This window comes from Zootoca vivipara, chromosome 6 (assembly GCF_965207765.1).
Source record: "Zootoca vivipara chromosome 6, rZooViv2.hap1.1, whole genome shotgun sequence".
NCBI lineage: Eukaryota > Metazoa > Chordata > Lepidosauria > Squamata > Lacertidae > Zootoca > Zootoca vivipara.
In genome coordinates this window covers 79,529,395-79,536,524 of record NC_142589.1, presented here as the reverse complement: position 1 = coordinate 79,536,524, position 7,130 = coordinate 79,529,395, and the positions used below count along the sequence as shown (strand labels likewise).

General features: G+C 42.5%; 1 long non-coding RNA gene across 1 annotated transcript; it reads right to left on the bottom strand.

Moving 5' to 3' along the window:
• Positions 1 to 1,287: 1,287 nt before the first annotated feature.
• Positions 1,288 to 5,652, bottom strand: LOC148685479 (uncharacterized). The gene is made up of 3 exons (XR_015950718.1): positions 4,562 to 5,652; positions 3,704 to 3,757; positions 1,288 to 2,493 (listed from the first exon to the last, which is right to left on the bottom strand). It is a non-coding gene; the product is annotated as an uncharacterized LOC148685479 (long non-coding RNA).
• Positions 5,653 to 7,130: the final 1,478 nt, after the last annotated feature.

Sequence of the window (7,130 nt, the reverse complement as noted above, 5' to 3'; positions counted from 1 at the left end):
ACTTCAAGGGTCGCAGGGGGGCAATGACAGGGGGATGAGAGGGGGAAAGCTCCATTGTGCGACTGATGGGGTGAATCCTGGCCAGTCTTTGGTATGGTGTATACCAATATATATCGACTACCTGGAGATGCGGGTGATTGAAGCTAGGACCTTTGGCATGCAAAGTAGATGCTGAAACAGTTCCAGCTTTTCCCATGCCTGCTGCAGTTGCTGTTTGAGCAGGTAATTTGGGACGGCAGCAGCAAGATGGATTGTTCGATCAGTTGAAGGTCAGACTGAGAACATGGCACTAAAAATATACCTTCAATGGTCACATGAGGCTGTTTTTAAGTTTTGTGCACCATTTTTAGTGCTACCTGGAACCTGGTGGAAATTTTTCAAGCTTTAGTTTCTTCGCAACTGGAGACTAACCGTCAACTGCAATTTCCCTAAAACCAAATTCCAGAGTGCACTAGGACTGGCTGAACACGAAAGTCTACTTGCAGTTGCGTAGCATGTTGGACAAAGAGACCTGGGTTTGTTTCAGAGTGCAAACTGGGTGATCTTGGGCTAACCAAATGCCTAGTCACGGGACCCTTGTACAGATAACCTGGGAAAACTGTATCACTTTAAGCTCTTTAGAGGAAGAGCAGGTTGAAAAGTGGTTAAAGGGTAAAGGTAAAAGGACCCCTGACCATTAAGTCCAGTCAGGGACAACTCTGGGGTTGCAGCGCTCATCTCGCTTTACTGGCCGAGGGAGCTGGCGTATGTCTGCAGACAGCTTCTGGGTCATGTGGCCAGCATGACTAAGCTGCTTCTGGCGAACCAGAGCAGCGCACGGAAACACTGTTTGCCTTCCCGCCAGAGCAGTTCCTATTTATCTCCGCAGGACCTTACATATGAGTATGACCCCTGTTCCGCAGAGTACACGCAAGTACTAGTTATAAAACTGAAGAAGCATTAACCGAAACAGATGATTACCCTGGATCACAGTCTGGTTTATGGTTAACTACAGATTAAAACAGTTATATTTTGCCCAAGAACTGGTCGACGTGTTGCCTCCTTTTCTCAGCATTTTGATTTTAAACTTGTGAGCCTGAGGGAAGCAATCATATTAGTTCAGGCATCCCCAAACTTCGGCCCTCCAGATGTTTTGGACTACAATTCCCATCTTCCCCGACCACTGGTCCTGTTAACTAGGGATCATGGGAGTTGTAGGCCAAAACATCTGGAGGGCCGCAGTTTGGGGATGCCTGCTCTATGTCAATACCAACTGCAGATCACGTCCTAATGCATGAATAAAAAAACTTACAGAATAAAATGCTTTATTGGTGTTCAACAAGCCATCTCTTTTGTCCCCATTCAAGTATTTCCCTCAACCACCTTTGCTCAGAGCACACAAGCAGTGTCTCAGATATCTCAGTGAAGGACATGCATCTGATGTGCAGATCTGAGACAGCTACCACCACGTATGCTCAGGAGTTTGCTAACACAGCTGTTGCAGATTTAGCTGTGGCTAGTGGCTCGACACAGGTCTTGGAATCCAGTCTTGAAAGGGGTACAGGGTTTGTCCTCAAAGGACGGAAAACCACGTCCAAAGGATGTAAGGGTAGACACTGTTTCCTTGGAGAACCACGTCCAAAGGCCATGTGTGCCAACACTGTTTCCTCAGAGAGGAATGAGGCTAGGGGTCGAGTCCCAACAAAGCCAGGTGTGAAACTGATAGTCAGGAGAGCTATGACGCCAAGACTAGTGCAAGATGGTAAAGCCCAAGGCTAATCCAGTTGCAGGTAGTTCCAAGGGTGGAACGGGTGATACAGGGGTATACTGTGGGTATGACATCTGTATGGTTGTTGCAGTTACACTGATGACTACAACACAGTACATGAATCGGGGGAGGATGTTAGGATTCCTGCTCCGTGTTTGCAGGTCATGAGATTGTCTATCATATGATGGTGTATGTTTTCATTTCACAGTGTGGGAAGTGACGGAGACGGGATGTTTTGTTCTTTCTCTTTGCTGTCTGATGAGAAAGAGGAAGGAGCTAAGTCAGAATGCTCCGAGTGTATTATATGTAAATAAACATAGATTAGCCAAAATGCCGTGCTAATGAGTTCTGTTACGCAAACGGCAAATACTCTGCAGGATCCCTAAGTGTGCTGATGCTTCTTGGTATTGGTCACTGTGATGTTGAAAAAAGCTCTTGAAGCTCCCAAACGATCAACCAGGAGGGAGACAACATGCCAGTCGGACATGTGTCTCTACCAGGGTCCTACAGGAGAGGACGATCCTAACACACGGTCGGCAACCAGGGATGATGGGAATTGTAGTCTTGAAGGCATACTGAAGGTGGAGACCAAAGGTAGCCATTTCTCCAGGATTGTTCTGTTGAGCTGTAGGACTCTGTTCTCGTCTGACCTACACTTAAATAGCTGACGCTTTCACAAGACCACATTCTCAGCATCTCCTCCAGCTTTCCCCACCCCAGGTTATTCTTCTTCCATTTACAACGGCCTAATAAATAAAAACAAAAACATACAACAGGCTGTTTTTGGTTCTCAGCTTCCTGAACATTAAATCAGCACTTTTTTTAAAAAAAAAAAGTTTTTTTTGTATTGTACAGACCTTGTAAGTCACTTTGAGACTTTGTGGAGAAAGTAATGGAAAAATAATTGAGGGAGGGAAAACAATAAAAAGCAGGACCTCAATCATTCCAGTGGTAAAAATAAATAAATGAGACCCCTATGAAAAGACTTCAAACTAGTCACTGCACAAACATTGAAATTATGAGAATATGCAAGTACCAACTTGAACAAGCCCAAGTGTGCTGTTTATAACACTTGCATAAGTAAGGATGAAAACGTAATATTAACAGTAAGACTCAGAATACCTGTGGCTCCCATAGGTTCTTCCAACCAGGAACCATACGTTTAGGCTTATTAACACAATTATGACATAAAACTCTGGTGCGTATGCCTCTTACAAAGCCATTAAGTGCCTCAATTTTTCACACCCCCTCATGCCATAGTATCAGAAAACTCAAAAAAGAGCAAGGCAAAAATTAAAAAAAAAGAGCCTTGCCAATCCAGCATCCTGTTCTCCAAGTGGCCAGCCAGACCCTCCAATAGGAAGCCTACAAGATATAATAAGGGTTTATGAACGAAGCAGCAAACAAGCACATGCCTCCTGCATGGTTTATCTCCTCAGTCACTGCCCAAAGACTCAGAGTAGCAGTAGGAATATGCCGGTTGCAGACCACCGCGTGGAAGAGGACTATACACACAACCTCAACAGATATCCCCGTTGGGTTGACAGCAGCATGAACGGCAAGTGCATTTGTAGAAAGCTGCCTAATCTCTAGGCCAGCATGACCAATGGCCTGGAATTATGGGCACTGTAGTCCAACATGGCTGATGCCCTTTCAGAACTGCTTATACCCAGACAGTATTTTATATTTCAATGAACTTTTAGTCTAAACTTAAGAGTACAGCATTATTTTCACAGTGGAGTTTATAAAGACAACAGTAGCATAGCTGCCAAGTTATCCCTTTTTTAAAGGGATTTTCCCTTATGCTGAATAGGCTTCCTCGCGAGAAAAGGGAAAACTTGGCAGCTATGAACAGTGGTCTTAATGACACACATATACACCCCGGCCCGCAAAAGGCAAATAGGAAAAAGTAATTATTCTCATGAATACCTTGAGATTCAAAACTGCTGTACATACCCATTTCAGGATTATATGGCCATTCCAACAGCATGCAATGGACTTTCAAGCATACTACAATGGGAAGAACAAAATTGTACAATAGTTAAGACAATGTATTCCTGGGCTGGTCACACATTGAGTGTGTGTCTGTGTCATTTCTTCCCCCCCCCCAATTTCTAGGGAGTTTAAAGAAAATTCATGATTGGCCCACAGCACTTTTGTCGTCGATCCTCTTGGAACGACTTGGTTACTGACCCCCGCCTATTAAATTCTATTTATATAAGCAATATATATACAGGCACGATATTCTAAATGCTTAGCTGCTTGTGCCGCCAGAGTTTTTTGCTGCTGTTATTGGGGGGGGGGGAGATGTTGATTTCTATGAATTGCATGTCTTTTTAGAATAACATTTTTTTACTTAAGCTCTTTAAGATATTGCTAGGCGGCCTGGAAACCTGTGTGTAACAGGCTACTTATAAGTTCAATAACTAATAATAGAAGGGGCTCAGCTCAGTGGTAGATTATCTGTTTTGCACGCAGAAGGTTCCAGGTTCAAGCCTCAGCATCTCCAGGTAGGGCTGGTAATGTCCACTGCCTGAATCCATGGGGAGCCACTGCCAGTCTGTGTAGACAACATTGAGCTTGATGGACCAATGGTCTTAACTCAGTATAAGGCAGCTTCCCCTGTTCCTAAGTAAATTATGTTTATAAGTGGAGACAATTGATGTGCTCCTTAACATAAGATTACCAGATTTTTTTTCAATGAATCCGGGGGCACTTTTCAACTTCAGCCGGAATGATAGCTTGATAGGAAGTTTGCCTTTATTACTAAGGTAATACATTAAAACAACCACATTAATGAAATTGAAGAGTTACCTTTGTTCTTAACTAGTTGTATTGTTCCGAAGAGTGCACCTTGCTGAGAAGATCTCGTCTTGACTCCAGTTTTGTTGCAAATTCTTGGCAATCCATGGCAAAGTTACTCTGGACCACTAACATAGCTTTGATAGTGTCAATATCAAGTCTTGATCTCTGAGATGTCCACATCATGTTCATGGAAGAAAACACTCTCTCCACTGCAGCATTGCTTCCTGGTAGACAGAGACAGAGTTGAACCAACCTTTGCAGCTGTGGAAAGGGCATCATCTTCTGACAGAAGAATGAGAAAATGTCGCTCCATCTTGAACACACATCAGCACCATCTTCATTCCATTTAGTTATCTTTTCTTTTGATACATATTCTTTCAAAGAAGAAATTTCATCAAATAAATGATCTTCACTTAGATCAACTCCTTCGACTCTTGATGAAAAATATTGGAGACACTCTTCAAAGTTTTCTCTCTGTGGAAAAGTCCTAAGCAAAATGCACTCCATACACCTAATATCTTCCGAGTGGGAGCTCCAAGCATTTAGGTATTCAATAGCAGTAGTGTAGAAGTCTCTTGATATGGTGAGAAATTCTTCCTGCGTGCAGGAACCTTCTTCTTCAAGAGATGGCAAAAGTTTCCTCACTGAGAGGGGAATAAACTTGTCATCATTCCTAGCCTGAAGTTTCTGAATCAAACTGTTGAGAATCATGCAAGATTCCACTGCTGTTACTGCCTCTCCTTCGGCTTGGAGTATAGAATCACGGAAAAGTGGCAAAGTTGAGGCAACAAAATTCATCCATAAATAGGTGCAAGGATCACTGAACCACTTTTTCAGCATGGCTGGACATTTCTCCTCAGACAGAAAGAAGGATTTCAAGGCAGCATATATTTCACAGATCCTTCTGATGGCTGGTAGCAGCGAAAGCCATCTGACATTACTATAGCTAAGAATATTCTTGTATTCCTGTCCTACAAACTCGCAAAACTCTTTTAGAGGTTCTACTCTCACTGCAAATATGTGAAAATAACCAAAAATCTTTACTACAAGCCCTTCAACATCAACAGGGATTGAATTTATTGCAGAATGCGCACTGTTATGTATCATATGAGCATTACATCCCAAGCCGAGAATATTCTTTCCCAAACCTTCTTTCATTTTGGTGAGGACATTGTTTGAACCTTTCCTCTTCAGACCACCAAAGTTAGTGTTTGTATTGTCTGCTCAAACCGCTACCACTTTACGCTCCAAACCAAGATCCTTGATTGTTTGAAATGAAGCTGTGTATATTATTTCAGCTGTTTCCCCTGCAATTTGAACAAAGTCCACAAGTTTATTACGGATGGATACAGCTTTCTCAGCATTCACATGTACGTAGCGAACAATAATTGGTAGTAATTTTGTATTACAATGATTTGAAGCATCTAGAAGTATAGTTACAAAAGAAGCACGACTGCTTTCTTCTACAGCTTCAGCAATCGCCCAGGGAGCAATCACGTGTTTGACAATGGCTTCAACTTTTGTTCTGGAACACATGAATTTCTTAATCAAGCTGGAAGGGCAGTCCATAGACTTGAAACTGTGGTTATGCCTCACGGTATGAAATGCGAAAGTTCCTTCTTGAAGGGCAATGTTTATTTCACTTTGATACGGCACAATTGTCTTCAAGTATGCTGATACCTTCTTTGTGTTTCTACTTTCCCGAATCAAGGAGCTTTTGTGTCTTTTAGTTGCAACATGTTCAACGACTGAGGTCCGCCCGCCACTTCCAACAGTAAAAGTTACTTCACATAGTGAACAAAATGCAGAATGTTCCTTCACGCCTCTTCTGATAAATGGAAAATCCTTTAGTATCAAATCAGTAACCACACATTTTCGTTTCTTCGACGTCTTATTAGCTTCAATAACTACAATATAAATTACAAAAAGTACACGTGGATGTTAAAAGACTGCCGATACTGCTAAAAACGAACACTCAACACTGGAAAAAGCAACAGAATGAAAGAAGAAGAGGAAAACGGAAGTGAGATGTGAAAACATGTGCGAGTTGGCAGAGAGCCAATCACATTTCGAGAGAAAACCATGTGATAGCAGCTAGCCAATCACACTTTGATATACATATTGATATGTCTTGTGCTGTTGAAGCAATCACACAACATTCATTCCATACTAATTCCAAAGAGAAGGAAACTCAAGAATGAGTTGTTTCCTTCCAAAGAGAATGCCATGTAGGAGTAATTTACAGTTACTGTATCTTATAAATCTAGAACACTCAAAATATAAATTCGGGGACATTAAATTAAACCCAGGGACATTCCAGGGATGGATTTTGTCAGGGGACTGATTTGTAAATCTGGGGGCTGTCCCTGGGAAACGGGGACGTCTGGTAACCTTACCATAACAGAGTAAGGTTTCAATAGACTAAAGAAAAACCTTCTCCCTTGGACATAACTGGAAAGGAGGCTGTGTAAACCAGGGGTCAGCAAACTTTTTCAGCAGGGGGGCGGTCCACTGTGCCTCAAACCTTGTGGGGGGCCAGACCAGTGGTTGGGCAAGATGGGAATTGTAGTCCAAAACA